Here is a 19,278-nt window from a genome sequence, read left to right as displayed (position 1 = left end):
ACAGCTAATATTTCAGAAAGAGGCAACCAGTTATATCTCCATGGAAGAACACATCATCACCTACAAAACTGTCCTGCAAAAAGGAAAAAAATCAAGACTGATTCTAATCAAGCCTAGAGGTTGCACTATCTATGTACAATAAAAGGAGTGAAAATAGGTTACAACACGTGGGGATGCAATCATCAAAATCATATGGAAAGAAAAACCACGTAATAATATCAATAAATGCAGAAAAAGCATTTGATAAAATCCAGCACCCATTTAAGATAAAAATTCTCAGCAAAGGAATATAGGAAACATACCTCAACATGATAAATGCCATCTATGACAAACCCACAGCCAATATCACACTCAATGGGCAAAAATTAAAAGCAATCCCCTTAAGATCAGGAACAAGACAGGGGTGCTCCCTTTCACCACTCTTATTCAACATAGTTCTGGAAGTCCTAGCCACAGCAATCAGACAAGAAAAAGAAATAAAAGGCATCCAAATTGGAAAAGAAGAATTAAGACTATCATTATTTGTTGATGATATGATATTGTACATAGAAAACCCTATAGTCTCAGTCAAAAAGCTACTGGACCTGATAAAGGAATTCAGAAAGGTGACAGAATATAAAATTAATATTCAGAAATCAGAGGCATTTTTATACACCAACAATGAACAGTCAGAAAGAGAAATTAAGGAAACAATCCCCTTCACTATTGCAACAACAACAAAAGTACCTAGGAATAAATTTAACCAAGGAGGTTAAAGACTTGTACCCAAAAAATTATAAAACATTGATAAAAGAAATCAAGAAAGATACAAACAAGTGGAAGCACAGATCGTGTTCATGGATAGGAAGAATAAACATCATTAAAATGTCTATATTACCCAAAGCAATTTATAAATTCAATGCAATTCCCATTAAAATACCAATGACATACTTCAAAGATATAGAACAAATATTCCAAAAATGCCAATGGAACCAAATAAGAACATGAATAGCTTCAGCAATCCTGAAAAAGAAGAATAAACTGGGTGGTATCACACTTCTTGGTATCAAGTTACACTACAAGGCCATTGTACTCAAAACAGCCTGGTACTGGCGTAAGAACAAGCAGATAGATCAATGGAACAGAACAGAGAATGCAGAAATAAACCCACATCTTTGTGGACAATTGATATTTGGCAAAGGAGGTAAGAGCATACAATGGAGTAAAGACAATTTCTTTAACAAATGGGTGTTGGGAAAATTGGACAGCTACCTGCAAAAAAATGAAACTAGAACACCAACTTACACCATTCACAAAAATAAACTCAGAATAGATAAAAGACTTAACTGTAAGTTGTGAAACCATAAGCATCTTAGAAGAAAACATAGGCAGTAAGCTCTCTGATATTTCTCGCAGCAATATATTTGCTGATTTATCTCCATGGGCAAGTGAAATAAAGGACAGGATAAACAAATGGGACTATATCAAACTAAAAAGCTTTTGCACAGCTAAAGACAACAAGAACAGAATAAAAAGACAAACTACACAATGGGAGAACATATTTGACAATACGTCTGATAAGGGGTTAATAACCAAAATTTATAAAGAACTCGTAAATCTCAACACCAGGAAGACAAACAATCCAATCCAAAAATGGGCAAAAGAAATGAATAGACACTTTTCCAAAGAGGACATACAGATGGCCAATAGGCAGATGAAAAATGTTCAATGTCACTAATCATTAGAGAAATGCAAATTAAAACCACAATGAGATATCACCTCACACCAGTCAGAATGGCGCTCATTAACAAAACAACACAGAATAAGTGCTGGCGAGGATGTGGAGAAAAGGAAACCCTCCTGCACTGCTGGTGGGAATGCAGACTAGTGCAGCCTCTGTGGAAAACAGTATGGAGATTCCTCAAAAAATTAAAAACAAAACTGCCTTTGACCCAGCCATCCAACTTTTAAGAATATATCCCAAAAACCACATTACTGATTCAAAAAAAGAAATGCACCCCCATGTTTATGGCAGCATTGTTCACAATAGCGAAGATCTGGAAACAGCCCAAGTGTCCCTCAGTGGCCAAGTAGATTAAAAAGCAGTGGTATATATACCCAATGGAGTACTATGGGGCCATGAAAAAGAAGGAAATCTTACCTTTTGCGACAACATGGATGGACTTGGAAACTATTATGTTAAGTGAAATAAGCCAGGCAGAGAAAGAAAAATATCATATGACCTCACTCATTTGAGAAATCCAATGAACAATGTGAACTGAGGAACGTAATAGAGACAGAGGAGGAATCAAAGGGACCAGAGGGAACGCAGACAGAGGGAAAGGGGATGATAGGATGGGATCAGAGAAGGAAAAGAGATTGGTGAAATTATATACACATAACACAGCGTTATAGAGAGCAGAAAAGCAAATTCTGAAGGGAAGGGGGGAGAGCACTGCAGGGGGGGCAAGGAGGATGTTGAGGGGAACACGAGGTTAGGGCGTTGCATTTAGGGGGACATTAGAATCCATGTAAACAATAAATTTAAATAAAATTTTTAAAAAATCATATGGAACAAACTACCTTATTTCTTCAAAAAATAAAACTGAAGAAATTAGAGAGACATGGAGGGAAAACCTATAGATTAAATAAGACTTCAGAGACATGACAATCAAATGCAAAGTGTGGACCTTATTTGGACCTAATTCCAACTCTTAAAAACAATTTTTAAATAAGATTTAGAGACAACTGTAAATCTGCATGCTGACTGGATATTTAATATTAAAGAATGATATTAAGGAATAAAGTTCTATGTTTTAAGAATACACCCTAAAAATATACAGGTAAAATGATATAACTGATATCTGGGGTCCATTTCAAAATAATATGAAATGGGTGACACAGGGAGAAGTACAGTGCATAGATGAAACAAGGTATCAGCTGATAAATATTAAAGCTGGATGAGTTTATGGCTGTTCAACAAAACCCAGGGTATTATGTCCACTTTTATTTTTATCTGAGTGTGAATAAGGTAAATTTAATACTGTTTATTAACTGAATTTATTGGGATGACACTGCTACACAAACCATACAGGTTCCAAGTGAAACCTCAGTAAAACTCCCTTTTCCTCTGCCCAAGCAGTCTCTTTTGGTCCCCTTCGCCCCCGCCCTTTGCCCAACTCCACTAAGCCCATACCACCTTCCTCTGGCTAACACCCACTGTTGTCACATAGAAAATAAGCTCCTGTTATACTGATTTCTGTGTTTGTTTCATGTTGGTCTCCCAATGAGACTATAAACTCCCAGAAGGCAGGGACCTCCAACTGAAGTGCCTATAAACAGGCACACATAAATACTGATTAAATATGTGTACACACACACACGAAGAATGGCTTTTATTGCTAAATGTTCTTTAGGTGTTTGGCTTATTTGTGTACTCTGTTATATTGATCTTATTAGTTATTTCAGAGCCAACAACATATATATTTTTTAATGAATACAGTCGTTTTCAGAGCACTTTTAGGTTCACAATCAAATCTTAAAAAAAAAAAAAAAAAGGAAAGTTATATCCCACGCCCCAGTTCCTGTGTGGTCCTTCTAGATAATTTCCAAGTGCTTACATTCACATTCATTGTATAGTGCATATAAATATTTATTTGTACAACTACAGATATTCTCTCTTTTATATAAAACCCCATACTGCACATAGTCTACAGTATGTGCCCCAGGGCAGCACAGCTCATAATTCCAAGTCTTCAGAGAGAATGGTGCGGAATTTAAAAAAAATTGACTTATTGAGAAAACAGAATGGGATTGGGAGGCCTCTTCAATGCTGATGGCAATATCCCAGTGCCCCATAGCACCAGTTTGTTTTATTAGATAGCCATATGCAAATAAGGAAGTCTTGGATACAAAGTTAAACATCTGAGGCAAAAACAGGAACTCTCCAAGGCATAAACAGGAATCCTCCTACCATGCATAAGCAAAATTAACCAACAGTAGAATAAAGAGTGAGAGGAAAGACATATAAATTGTTTCCAGTAACTTAAGCAAGCAAGTGAAATGGGTGCAAATACTCAGCATCATAGCCAATATGGAGGTGGAGGGGGGAGTACTTAGCCTTTTGCTATGCTTTGAATTTACAAAGGCTTTTATTTAGCCACTTGTAGTCTACAACAGTATGGCTATAAAAATTTTATAAGTTTCCCAGTCAATTTAAGTGTACATCCATTCTATTGTTTTTAATGGTAACATAGTATCCCATTGGTAAGCACCAAAATTTATAGAACCAGTTCATTATTGATGGACTTTTGTTTTTAGTTTTTTTGTTTTGGTCCTCTGTTACAGATAGGCTGCAATGTAACATCCTTAAACATGTATACAAGTATATCTAAAGTCCTAGAAGTAGAATTTCTAAAATGAAGGATACACAAACTCAACATTTTGAAAAATACAGTATTACCTTCCGAAAATATTGTGTTAATGTATACTTCCACTCACAATGAACTTTTTATTTGGTTCCTTTCATGTGTCAAGTAGTATGCATTTAGATTTTAGAAATACCAAAAAGTAACTGAGGCAAAGGTAGATGTCAGGTCTAAGATTTCCACAAAGTATCCGATATAGGGAAAATCTATTAATTTTGCTATGACTGAAACGGCAAAGGACTGCAAGTCCTACATTGGTCCAAAGGCAGAATGGAATACCAAATTTCAGGTTAAAATGTAGATAATTATAATAATAAATGCATTTAGTTTTTTTATTTTTAGTTTCAAATTTCTGAATGTATCCTATCCACACTGTTAATAATAATCTCCACAAACATTTCAGATCTGGGTAAACTGAGGGCCATAAAGGTCAATTATTGAATAAATGAATGAATAAATGGGTCAAATGATCATTAGTTTTAACATTCCTGCACAAATCATATTCTAACCAAGTTTATATCCATAAGCATTTGCAATTCTGAAAACTTCCATGTAATTAAAAATGAGTTACTATTAGTAAATTGCTATTTAGAAAAAAATATCCAAGTTAGTACAGCACAATTTGAAAACTTACAACTAGGCATATTCAAATTTGGTCCTAAATCATAAAATAGTCATTTGGAATTTAGGCGTGTAATGGTGAAAAAATACTATTGGTACAAATATCTGTAGACATGAAAAAATACAAAATGTAACATAAAATTATCTGAAACTAGAAAAACAGCATTGGTCTTATGCTTCTAATTTTCTAAAAGACACAAGCTTGAGATGGGAAGAAACTAAGTTATAGTTGACACAAGAAAAATCTCATAACCATTATAAATATCTACGCACCTAATATAGGAGCACCTAAATATATAAAGCAGACTTTGATAGACTTAAAGGGTGAGATCAACAGCAATACTATAATAGTAGGAGATTTCAATACCCCATTAACATCATTAGATAGGTCCTCAAGAAAGAAAATTAACAAAGAAACAGCAGACTTAAAGGACATATTAGATGAACTCGATTTAATAGATATCTTCAGAACCTTTCACCCTAAAAGAGCAGAATATACATTCTTTTCAAGCGCTCATGGGACATTCTCTAGAATAGACCACATGTTAGGGCACAAAAGCGGTCTCAACAAATTTAAGAAGATTGAAATCATATCGAGCACTTTCTCTGATCACAATGGTATTAAACTAGAAATCAACCACAATAGAAAAATTGAAAAACATTCAAACACTTGGAAACTAAATAGCACGTTATTAAATAACGAATGGGTTAAGATTGAGATCAAAGAAGAAATTAAAAAATTCCTAGAAACAAACGATAATGAGCATACATCAACTCAAAATTTATGGGACACAGCAAAAGCAGTCCTGAGAGGGAAGTTTATAGCATTACAGGCATACCTCAAGAAGCTAGAAAAAGCTCAAATTAACAACTTAACCCTGCATCTAAAAGAACTAGAAAAAGAACAGCAAGTAAAGCCCAGAGCTAGTAGAAGGAAGGAAATAATAAAGATCAGAGCAGAAATAAGTGACATAGAGGCTAAAGAAACAATACAGAGGATCAATGAAACCAGGAGCTGGTTCTTTGAAAAGGTAAACAAGATCGATGAACCTTTAACAAGACTCACCAAGAAAAAAAGAGAGAGGACTCAAATAAATAAAATTAGAAACGAGAGTGGAGAAATAACAACTGACACAACAGAAATACAAAATATTATAAGAAAATACTATGAAGAACTGTACGCCAAAAAACTAGACAACCTAGATGAAATGGACAAATTCCTTGAATCATATAATCTTCCAAAAATCAATCTGGAAGAATCAGAAAACCTAAACAGACCAATTACAACAAATGAGATTGAAACAGCTATCAAAAAACTCCCAAAAAAGAAAAGTCCTGGGCCTGATGGCTTCACAAGTGAATTCTACCAAATATTCAAAGAAGAACTAACTCCTATCCTTCTCAAGCTATTTCAAAAAATTCAAGAGGAAGGAAGACTTCCAAACTCCTTTTATGAGGCGAGCATAATTCTGATTCCAAAACCAGGCAAAGACAACACAAAAAAAGAAAATTATAGGCCAATATCCCTGATGAACTTAGATGCAAAAATCCTCAATAAAATATTAGCAAACCGGATCCAGCAATATATGGAAAAAATCATACACCATGATCAAGTAGGATTTATTCTTGGGAGGCAAGGCTGGTACAATATTCGCAAATCAATCAATGTGATTCATCACATAAACAAAAGAAAGGAAAAAAACCACATGATAATTTCAATAGATGCAGAAAAAGCATTTGATAAAGTCCAGCACCCATTCATGATCAAAACTCGCAGCAAAGTGGGAATACAGGGAACATACCTCAACATGATAAAGGCCATCTATGACAAACCCACAGCCAACATAATGCTCAATGGGCAAAAATTAAAAGCTATCCCCTTAAGATCAGGAACAAGGCAGGGTTGCCCCCTTTCACCACTCTTATTCAACATAGTTCTGGAAGTCCTTGCCACAGCAATCAGACAAGAAAAAGAAATAAAAGGCATCCAAATTGGAAAAGAAGAAGTAAAAATATCATTATTTGCAGATGACATGATATTGTATATAGAAAACCCTAAAGTTTCAGTCAAAAAACTACTAGACCTGATAAAAGAATTTGGCAAGGTGGCAGGATATAAAATCAATACTCAGAAATCAGAGGCATTTTTATACACTAATAATGAACTGTCAGAAAGAGAAATCAGGGAATCAATCCCCTTTACCATTGCAACCAAAAAGTAAAGTACCTAGGAATAAATCTAACCAAGGAGATTAAAGACTTGTACTCAGAAAATTATAAAACATTGATAAAAGAAATCAGGGAAGATACGAATAAGTGGAGGCATATACCGTGCTCATGGTTAGGAAGAATAAACATCATTAAAATGTCTATATTACCCAAAGCAATTTATAAATTCAATGCAATACCAATGAAAATACCAATGACTTACTTCAAAGACACAGAACACATATTCCAAAAATTTATATGGAACCAAAAAAGAACACGAATAGCCTCAGCAATCCTGAAAAGGAAGAAAAAAGCGGGAGGTATCACACTTCCAGATATCAAGTTATATTATAAGGCCATTGTACTCAAAACAGCATGGTACTGGCATAAGAACAGGCACATAGATCAATGGAACAGAACAGAGAACTCAGAAATAAACCCACAGCTCTATGGACAACTGATATTTGACAAAGGAGGTAAGACAATACAATGGAGTAAAGACAGCCTCTTCAACAAATGGTGTTGGGAAAACTGGACAGCTACCTGCAAAAAAATGAAACTAGACCACCAACTTACACCACTCACAAAAATAAACTCAAAATGGATAAAAGACTTGAATGTAAGCCATGAAACCATAAGCATTTTAGAAGAAAACATAGGCAGTAAGCTCTCTGACATCTCTCGCAGCAATATATTTGCTGATTTGTCTCCACAGGCAAGTGAAATAAAAGACAGGATAAACAAATGGGACTTTATCAAACTAAAAAGCTTCTGCACAGCTAAAGACAATAAGAACAGAATAAAAAGACAAATTACACAATGGGAGAATATATTTGACATAGCGTCTGATAAGGGGTTAATAACCAAAATTTATAAAGAACTTGTAAAACTTAATACCAGGAAGACAAACAATCCAATCCAAAAATGGGCAAAAGAAATGAATAGACATTTCTCCAAAGAGGACACACAGATGGCCAATAGGCATATGAAAAAATGTTCAACATCATTAATGATTAGAGAAATGCAAATTAAAACCACAATGAGATATCACCTCACACCAGTCAGAATGGCGCTCATCAATAAAACAACACAGAATAAGTGCTGGCGAGGATGTGGAGAAAAGGGAACCCTCCTGCACTGCTGGTGGGAATGCAGACTGGTGCAGCCACTGTGGAAAACAGTATGGAGATACCTCAAGAAATTAAAAATCGAACTGCCTTTTGACCCAGCTATACCACTGTTAGGAATATACCCCAAGAACACCATAGCACTGTTTGAAAAGAAGAAATGCACCCCCATGTTTATGGCAGCATTGTTCACAATAGCAAAGATTTGGAAACAGCCCAAGTGTCCATCAGAGGATGAGTGGATTAAAAAGCTTTGGTATATATATACTATGGAATACTACTCAGCCATAAGAAATGATGACATAGGATCTTTTACAACAACATGGATGGGCCTTGATAACATTATACTGAGTGAAAGAAGTAAATCAGAAAAAACTAAGAACTATATGTTTCCACACATAGGTGGGACATAAAGATGAGACTCAGAGACATGAACAACAGTGTTGGGGTTACAGGGTGGGGGGAGAGGGAGGGGGTTGGGGGAGGGGAGGGGCACAAAGATCATGGCTTTTCAGCATTGGCCATATTCCCCCCTTAATCTATAGACAGACAGCAAATATTTACGTATGGTGTTCCCACTATAAAGACTGCTGTCTTAGGGACAAATGCTGACAAACTATTTCAGCAGTTCCTCCTTCTTCAAAGACTTATATGTAAACATAGAGCTCCATGTTTCATAGGACATACTCAAGCTCACTCCATGCTTCCTGGTGCTTTAGCACAAGGAAATGCCCCCCCCCCTTTTTTTTTTTTTGTTTTTTTGTATTTTTTCTTTTATTTATTTATTTTTTTGTATATTTCTGAGGATGGGGATGGGGAGGCAAGCAGACAGACTCCTGCATGCGCCTGACTGGGATCCACCTGGCATGCCTACCGGGGGGAATGCTCTGCCCATCTGGGATGTTGCTCTGTTACAACCGGAGTCATTCTAGCAACTGGGGCGGAGGCCATGGGGCCATCCTTAGTGCCCAGGGTGGATTTGCTCCGGTGGAGCCTTGGCTGTGGGCGGGAGGAGAGGGACCAGGAGGGGGGAGAGGGGGAGGGGTGGAGAGGTAGATGGGCGCTTCTCCTGTGTGCTCTGGCCGGGAATCCAACCCAGGAATCCTGCACACCAGGCCAATGACTCCGACGGGTCTACCATATCATGCTTTTTACTTAAAAAAAAAAAAATTTACATTTCTTTTGAAAGCTGATGAACAGGAGACACCAAATCTACCTTCTTTATTAGATCTAGCTAATAACACTGTTCTGTCTTTTTTCCAAATAGCTCCAGATATATGGAAAAGATTTATATAGGCGGATGGGGATCCTCAAACCCCTCAGCGAGACCTTCTGAGAATGGCTTTTAAGATACCTAGAGGCAGAAAAAGCCCAATAGAGATCAGGGGGAACTACCAGCTTTTAGGATACACCCTTAAAGGCTCCAGCACCCCAAAGGGGTCTCATAGGATGCCATCTGGGTCCTGCTTCAATAGTGGAAAGGAAGGTCATTGAGCTAAAGCCTGCCAGGCTTACACACCTCTGCTGTGAGGAAACAGGGACACTGGAAGGTGGGCTTCCCCCTCGCTCCTCTAAGGGAGGGTTCAGTCTCTTCCAGCCCTGCTCCAGCCACCTATGACCTAACCTTGCCCAGAATGCTGGGGTTTGCCACTGAAGGCTGAAGGTGCCCAGGGCCGTCGACCCCATCTACGACACTGTCGATGAGCCTAGGGTATTTCTTCCAAGAAGCAGGTAAACTGATCTCATTTGCACAAGGGCCACTTAACTATGTTTTGCCTGAATAGTCAGGTTCTTTATTCTTCCCTCAAAGATCTCTGTTGTGGGTGTTGATAGTCCTATTTTCTGCTGCTTTGCTTAGTATATAGTGTTTCCTTTATTCCTCCTACCTCAATGCCCCACTCATATTTCAGGCTGGGACCTACTCTTAATTTAGAGCTCTCTTTCCTCCTTTTGCCAACTTGTATTATGAATTTACCTTTGCCACCCAGCTTAGTGTATCCCAAGGTTCTCTTTACCAGGCCACAGTCGCAGAGCTCCAGGGAAAAGCAACCTGGTCTCAACTCTCCAGGCAGAGGAGAACAGAAGTTCCATATCCACGCATGCTGCAAATGGCTTTTTCCAGTCTACCTGAATCATTACCAGCTAGAAGCAGCGGTCATTGGGACTTGGACATGAGCTGCAAAGTATAGAATGGTGACAACAATTCCAGTGCCATACGGACTTTTCCTGTGGGGAACTTTCCTGGACTCCTGCTCCCTGTGACAGCTCCTAACAGACTGAACTGTGGTTGGGTTGCATTTTTCAGGGATTTGGCATGGTGAGGGGGCCAACTTGGACTTGGGGAACATGTTAAGGACACTACTCATTTATGGATTCTTGCTGTATTGGCCAAGAGTTTGCTTAAAGGCTTTTAATCACTGTAAAAAAAATAGAGGACTAGATGAAGAAGATGGGGCACATATACACCATGGTATATTATTCAGATAGGAGAAATGGTGACATTGGATCACTTATAGCGGAATGGTGGAGTCTTGGTAGCATTGTGCGGAGTGAAATAAGCGAATCAGAAAAAAACAGGAACTGCAGGATTCCATACATTAGTGGGACATAAAAGCGAGACTGAGAGGCATGAACAGGAGTGTGGTGGCTATGGGGGGTGGGGGGAGGGAAGGAGGGAGAGGGGGAGGGGAGGGGGAGGGGTACAGAGAGAACTGGATAGAGGGTGGCAGAGGACAATCTCTCTTTGGGTGATGGGTATGCAACATAACTAAATGACAAGATAACCTGGAAATGTTTTCTTTGAATGTATGTACCCTGATTTATTGATGTCACCCCATTAAAATAAAAATTTATTTATATATATAAAAAAAAAAAAAGAAAAATCTCTTCTAGGCACAATAGGGTTTCCAAAAAGAATGAGAATTAGCAAAGAGTGGGCCTTTGGATGGGAGTAAATCCAACATGAGGTAATATAATGCCTTAATATATAGATGGTACACTGGACAAAAAAAATAAGAGCAAGGGATTTTTGGAGCTCCAAACAGCTAAGTATCAATAGTTGCCACTCTAAAATCTAGCAAAATCTGGTAGAGCCTCATGTACCAACCAGAGTGTTTCCAGTCTTTAATGATTCAAAAGTGAGAATAACAAATAGTCAAGAGGTGGATGAACTGGGTATGATTCATCAAGACAAATCCTAGTTATTATCCCATTGGATAAAAAATGCAGGTAGTTAGTCCATGGGACAAGACAAAACCCTAAATGTAAAAAGAAGGCTGTCTTTAGGTCAGGGTAGAGCTTGATTCTAAGTTTCAGTGTGTTGGACTAAACTTCTTTAGTTTCCTCCTCTGGCATTTAATATTTTTGTAGAGGTTAAGATGATGGTGAGCCAGGAAGTAAAGTTAAATGGCTGGAACTATAGAGAGAAAATAGCTATGGAGGCGGTGGGCCAGAAAATCCTAATTAAGTGTTTGTTAATAGAATTGAATGTTGGAACTGAGTATTTTAACATGTATACATTTTATTGCTACCAGACTTTATGTTACCACATTTACGCCAATCTTACACCACCCATCCTAAGTTGCAGTCGTGACTGACTATGCATCCCCTTGATTTCTCAGGGAACACATTAAAGAAGACAGTGGCATGGCTTGCAGATATTAAGCACAGATTATTAACCTCATGTTACAAACTGGTATCTTGGAACCTGAATGAAGCTAAGAAGAAAAACTTTTTTAAAAAACTTGTAAGTTTAAGCTATATCTCTATGCTGCAACACCCCTCACAATTTCTCATATAAGCATCATACATCATCTTTGAAAGGACTCATAGAAAAGTAGGTCTATAGATGAAATATGTTTCTCTGAAGATCCTATCAATGAGTTCTGTGGGGTCTTGGCACTTATATCATAATCTTCCCAATCACTGGTACTAAAAAAGACCCCAAGTAGATTGATCTAGGTTTCCCTGAAAGCTTACTGTAAAGAAAAATTACAAGTGCCCTAGCCAACGGCAAAGTGGAAATAGCACTGTCCTAGAGTGTTGTTTGTGGTCACGGGATCAAGCCCTTAGGGTGCTAGTTCTGAAAAAAATGATTTGATGCTTCTCTCTCACTCTGTCTTAAAAACAAACAAAAACAAAGAAAATGACCTAGATCCATAGATTTCTTCCCCAAAACCAACTTACTCTATATATGGGGGTGAGGGGGACTACAAAAGTAGGTTTACAGCTGTTAGTACTCAAAATAGAGTTTATTCTTCTATTTTTAATTACTGTACTTTTTTCTATGCAACTACCATACACCTACTTTTGCCCCACCCTGTATAAGTCATTAGCCCTCACTCACAGTCACAACAGTGGTTAGTAAAAAAAGGATTGAACAGGGGAAAGAAAAACAGACACAATCCAGGCCACGCCAGGCTAACTGCACACATCTGTTCTTGTGCTTGGGTGCACAATGTAACTCCACAATGGCTGATTCTCCACAACATCCATCAGGTCAAGTTAGACCATGATACTTCTAAGTAAAGTCATCAAGAAAAAACATGCAGATCTCATCAGTTGGCACAGAGTTTAGAGCACCGACCTGGGACATTAAGGACCTACATTTGAAATCCCGAGGTCACCAGTTTGAGCTTGGGGTAACTGACTTGAGCATGGGATCATAGACTTGATGCCATGGTCACTGGCTTCAGTCCAAAAGTTGTTGGTTTGAATGCCAATGGTGCTGGCTTGAGCCAAAGGACACTGGTTTGAGCAAGGGGTCACTGACTTGGCTGGAGCCTCAGAGTAAAGGCACATGTGAGAAAGCAATCAATTACCAACTAAGGTGCAACAACTATGAGTTGAGGCTTCTGTTCTATCTCCCTTCCTGTCTGTCTCTGTCTCTCTTATAAAAAACAAACAAACCAAGAAAACCTTTTTTAAATTTAAAAAATAAATCCACATGTATCTTTTTTTCCTGTCCACTTTCACCTTCCCTGTTCCTATTCCTCACGAATGTCCTTGTCTTTGTCTAAGGATTCTCTTCTTTCTACCAGGCCAGGCACCAGCATGGCTGACAGAGAACCCTAGAGGTATAAAGTTCTACAGCGCCTGTTGGCTAGAGGGCAGAAGACTACAGTAGCTGCCACACAGGATAGAGTTTAGGTGAGAATGAGAAAGGCAAATCTTGTGAATGCTTCACATGTGAGAGAGCAAAATGGCAGGGTGACTACATAACCCAAGGAACCAGATGTAGAAAATTACAGGCAGAGGAACTGCAACCAAAGGCTGCAGGAGGAAAGGCTTGCCATCAGTTGACCTCTAGCTTTTTGGTATTGTGTTTGCTTTTTTGTGTGTGTAACAGAGACAGAGAGAGACAGAGAGAGGGACAATAGGGACAGACAGAAAGAAAGAAGCATCAACTTGTAATTGTGACACTTTAGTTGTTCATTGATTGCTTTCTCATATGTGCCTTTACTCTGGGGCTCCAGCCAAGCCAGTGACCCCTTGCTGAAGCCAGCGACCTTGGGCTCAAGTTGGTGAGCCTTGCTCAAACCAGATGAGCCTGTACTCAAGCCGGTGACCTCTGGGTTTCAAACCTGTGTCCTCCGAGTCCCAGTTTAATGCTGTATTCACTGCTCCACTGCCTGGTCAGGCTTTTATTTGCTTTCAATGGGCAGAGTCCATTCGGGGAAGCACTGGACACTGAAAAGAAGATGCCTGCTGCTGGAAGCTGGCAGGAAGCAACATCCATGAGTGTAAGAATGCACGATCAAAGCTGCTCTCAGAAACAATGCCTAAATGAAGAAGAAGAAAACAGTGAGCAGAAGGCCGATGCAAGCCCAGCCCAGCCCAAGAAAAGGAGCAGTCAAGAACAAACTAAAAGAGCCTTGGACCACATCATTCTCCACAAAACACACTCTCAAACTTCAGTTGACTCTAACAAATTGACAAAAATAATTCCTGAATGCAATTCCTTTGCTCCTCAAATGTTGCTGCAAATTCACTAAATACGGACTGATGTCATTTCAGGACAAATGTAATTGTGCAACCTAGATGTCCCATTTCTTTCTAAAGATATTAATAATATAATATATATAATGATAAATATATATTTTAGACACTATATTACAGAGATTATAATTATTTACTAATTAATTATGTTAATGAATATCATTAAGGAATAATGAGACTATTTCCCTAACATAAGAGCCTGGGGAACATGAGATAATTACACATGTCTCATTGACGATCACGTCAAACTCCAGAGCTCAGTCATAAAGGTGTTGGTTTAGTTCCCCTACTGCTCTTTCCATCCATTCCTGTTTTCTTGTTGGCAATCTGACCAACCTATTAGCTCTCTCAGCCCTTTAAACTTTACTGACTGCTTTGTGACATCATTCTCCACCAAACCAACCACCACCTGTGAGAATCATGGGGTTTCCATGGATTTGTAAATACATTTGGATCACTGCAACTGACCAGTACCATTAACCAGTGACCAGTGACTAGTGACAGTGGCCAGTGTCACCAGTAACCTTTATACTGGACACATGTGCTCTTTGGCTCTAGCTAGTCAGACATATAGTATTGTCTTCTCATCCAATGAATTTATTACTGATATATTGACCTCTTCTTTAATCATGTCAGGTAAGGAAAAAGACTTTCTAACGTTTTATTAGATATTTCCCCCCTAAATTTAGCAGTAGAGCCAAAAATAGCATGGAATAATGGTGGAAAGTACTAATCTAGAAATTGGAAGAACTGATTTGTTTTGATTTTGATATTTACTGGCTATGTGACCAAGGACAAGTCAGTGACTCTCACAAAATATGTTTTTCCCTCATCTATTAAATCACCATTTTGATTGGTTATTCTCGCTAATCCCTAACTTTTCTAACACAGTGTCTTAAAAGAGCACCTATGTAGAAAATGAAATAAACACTTCTTGAGATGTTTTAAGAGAAGCAGAGAAAACTGGGGTGGTGGAGAAAACTAGCACTATATATACCAGATGTCTCGTGTAATCGTCTATCATGAGTAATGGTTCAACGTCAGTATTTTCAGTGTAGTGCTGTTTACACTATAATATTCACCTGATTTTGGAGTTTTCTATCCAAACTAGGTGAGAAGAGAAAACAGAGAGAGAAGATGGAGAGTAATGGGCTATAGGGAGGCAAGCATTTAAGTGTAAGAAACTTGAGGATTGTGTTCATCAGCACAGGTCAACAGGCACCAGGAGGGATGGGAAGCAGAAGAATGAAGGATGGCCCTGGCCAGTTGGCTCAGCGGTAGAGCGTCGGCCTGGCATGCGGGGGACCCGGGTTTGATTCCTGGCCAGGGCACATAGGAGAATCGCCCATTTGCTTCTCCACCCCACCCCTCCTTCCTCTCTGTCTCTCTCTTCCCCTCCAGCAGCTAAGGCTCCATTGGAGCAAAGATGGCCCGGGCGCTGGGAATGACTCCTTGGCCTCTGCCCCAGGCGCTAGAGTGGCTCTGGTCATGGCAGAGCGACGCTCCAGAGGGGCAGAGCATCGCCCCCTGGTGGGCGTGCCAGGTGGATCCTGGTCAGGCGCATGCGGGAGTCTGTCTGACTGTCTCTCCCGTTTCCAGCTTCAGAAAAATACAAAAAAAAAAAAAAAAAGAATGAAGGAGTGGAAGCTGAACGGATGAAGAAGAGAGCTTGGAGGAGCTCTCAAGAGCCAAAAAGGTGGTTGAAATAGAATGTTGAGGGGAACCAAAGATTTTCAATTGTAGCAGAAGAAGAGTGTAGGGCAGGGGTCCCCAAACTTTTTACACAGGGGGCCAGTTCACTGTCCCTCAGACCGTTGGATGGCCGGACTATAAAAAAAAACTATGAACAAATCCCTATGCACACTGCACATATCTTATTTTAAAGTAAAAAAACAAAACGGGAACAAATGCAATATTTAAAATAAAGAACAAGTAAATTTAAATCAACAAACTGACCAGCATTTCAATGGGGACTATGCTCCTCTCACTGACCACCAATGAAAGAAGTGCCCCTTCTGGAAGTGTGGTGGGAGCTGGATAAATGGCCTCAGGGGGCCGCATGCGGCCCGCGGGCCATAGTTTCGGGACCCCTGGTGTAGGGTCTAGTCTGCTCAGCAGACAGAACAATTAAGTTGATTTTAGCAAATGCTTATGTGACTAGACTAGGAGGGAAAGTAAGACCAAAATAAGGTATCACTAGGAAAAGCAATTTACAAAAAAAAATACTCAGCTGTTCTTGTCTATAACTCTTTGAACACACATGGCACATGACAGTTTTGAACATAAACATTTAAAAAATATTTTTAGAAATAATGTTTCCTATAAAGAGGAAACTCACAAAGGTGGCTATCCAGGGGTTGGAGGAAACAGAAGATTGTGTTTCATTTCATGCCTATTTTTAATCAATGTCTATGCTTTGTCTATTAAACATAAAATTGAGATTTTTTTTAACAATGATATGTCCTAACTTGAATAAGAAAGAGTAATTCCTGTGTCTGATAAGGATGTTTCCATGTCAAAGTTGCTGTTCATCCTCACAGTTATTGTCTTCCTAACACACACAGCACACTGATAAACAGCCACCACCTCTTTGTAGATCTTAGTTCTCTAAGAAGAAAATGAAAATTCAAGTTTCACATCTCTGAGTTTATTTATCTAAACCAGTTCTATGGAGACTCTTGGGGATTCAATAATTAAATTTTCTTAAAATTGGATTTTCGCAATACTTGTTTTCTTAGGTTTTCAGTATGACAGTTTCCAGGATGTTGAAGATGATTAAAGTCTATATTTTAAGATAACCACAAAAACCTTCATTATACTTTTTAATAATTATTTTCTGTTTGTTCTGTGTTTATATTAATTAAAATACATATTTCTATTAGACTTTTTTTTATTAGTTTCCAGGTAATATTTAGAAAATCATGAATGATTGCAATAATGGAATTCCTATACACTTAATTTACTTACTCTCTGTTTTATACCAGTTTTTACTGAAATATTTGTCTACACCGGGGATAGTCAACCTTTTTACACTTATCGCCCACTTTTGTATCTCTGTTAGTAGTAAAATTTTCTAACCTCCCACTGGTTCCACAGTAATGGTGATTTATAAAGTAGGGAACTAACTTTACTTTATAAAATTTATAAAGCAGAGTTACAGCAAGTTAAATCATATAATAATAATTACTTACCAAGTACTTTATGTCATATTTTCGCTACGTTTGGTAGAATAAATCTTTATAAAACAACTTACTATAGTTAAATCTATCTTTTTATTTATACTTTGGTTGCTCCGCTACCACCCACCATGAAAGCTGAAATGCCCACTAGTGGGTGGTAGTGACCAGATTGACTACCACTGGTCTACAACATTGGGGCTGCCTACGCACCCACATTTACTGCATTTTGCTGCTTGTTGGGCATATTTTACTGAATATCTTCTCTGTTCGTATGTACTGCCTAGGAATTCATTCAGTGTTAACTGCCATTGTCAGCTGATTTTTGGTTTATAGTATTCACTAAAATAAAATAACCAATATTCAATTTTAAAATGTTATATGTATAAAACAGAACATCATTTATTAGTGAATTATTGTTCTTTGGTGCTTGCTGCATGCCTGTGCTCTCATTTATATCTATATTTTTACTTCCAATTCTGTGATTTTTTTCATGATTTTTCTCTTTGTCTTTCCAGTACTTATAATATCTCCACCTGTATAAAATTAGATGTAATTCATCACTTATTGATGTCTGAATTATTACTGCTATTATAACCATTTGATAGATGAGTAAGTCACAGCTCAGAGAGTTTATATAACACTTCCTTTCTAAATTCACTTCTTGGGCCTAACCTAGGAGTGGCACAGTGCATATAGCATCAGCCTGGAATACTGAGGAACCAGGTTAAACATTCTGAGATCTCTAGCTAGAGCATGGGCTTAGCACCTTGAGTGTGTGGTAGCCAGATAGAGTGTGGGGTCATAGATATGACCCTATGGTTGCTGGGTTGAGCTCAAAGGTCACTGGCTTAAAGCCTGGGGTCACTGGCTTGAAGCCAAAGATGCTGGCTTGACCAAGAGGTCACTGGCTCGGCTGGAATACCTACGGTCAAGGCACATATGAGAAAGCAGTCAATGAACAAATAATGAGCTGCAACAAAGAATTGATATTTCTCATCTCCCTTCCTGTTTGTCTGTCCCTCTCTCATTCTTTCTCTTATTACAAAAATGAATAAATAAAATTGAATTAAATTAAAAAAATAAAACAGATGCCCTTCTGGAGAACCTGAGTCTTAGATAGTCATTTGAAGTAGGGACAGAAACTAGACTCTAAGAGAGAAAGAATAACTCTTTAAATTTACAAACTAAACTCAGCTATATGTGAATTCTAGCAAATAGCATTTGTACTGTTCAGGCAAAACAAAAAGCTGAATATTACATGGGTTAAAGCTGCATTTTTCTAAGGGACAAAAAAGTACCTGTATTAGAAGTTCTATTGCACTCAGATTTTGTCTCAGAGCAGAGTCCTGGCAGGAAAGTCGGATCCTTAGGTTATAGAACCTGGTGATAATACTAACATAATGAAAGAATATGAACAAGTCTATTTGACCTATCTGATCCTAACTCATAGGATGAAAATGTTAGAACAGAGACTCTCTGCAACTGCTGTTTCTAAAATTCTTTGATTTTAGGAAAGAACAGACACATCAATACAAGTGCAGGATCAAGGGAAAGACAGAACAGGCAGTGAGCGCTTGCATCTGGTCTATGGGACACTGTGGAAACTAAAACACTTGGGTATTTTGCACATTTCTGCCCACGATGGGAGCACAGGCAGTTAATACAGAAGAGCAGCAATGTGTGTCATCACTCAGAGCCATCATAAACTTTTTGAGCTTTGCTATCTCAGGGAGGATTGTG

This window comes from Saccopteryx bilineata, chromosome 4 (assembly GCF_036850765.1).
Source record: "Saccopteryx bilineata isolate mSacBil1 chromosome 4, mSacBil1_pri_phased_curated, whole genome shotgun sequence".
Taxonomy (NCBI): domain Eukaryota; kingdom Metazoa; phylum Chordata; class Mammalia; order Chiroptera; family Emballonuridae; genus Saccopteryx; species Saccopteryx bilineata.
Note: the sequence above shows the minus strand (reverse complement) of the source record.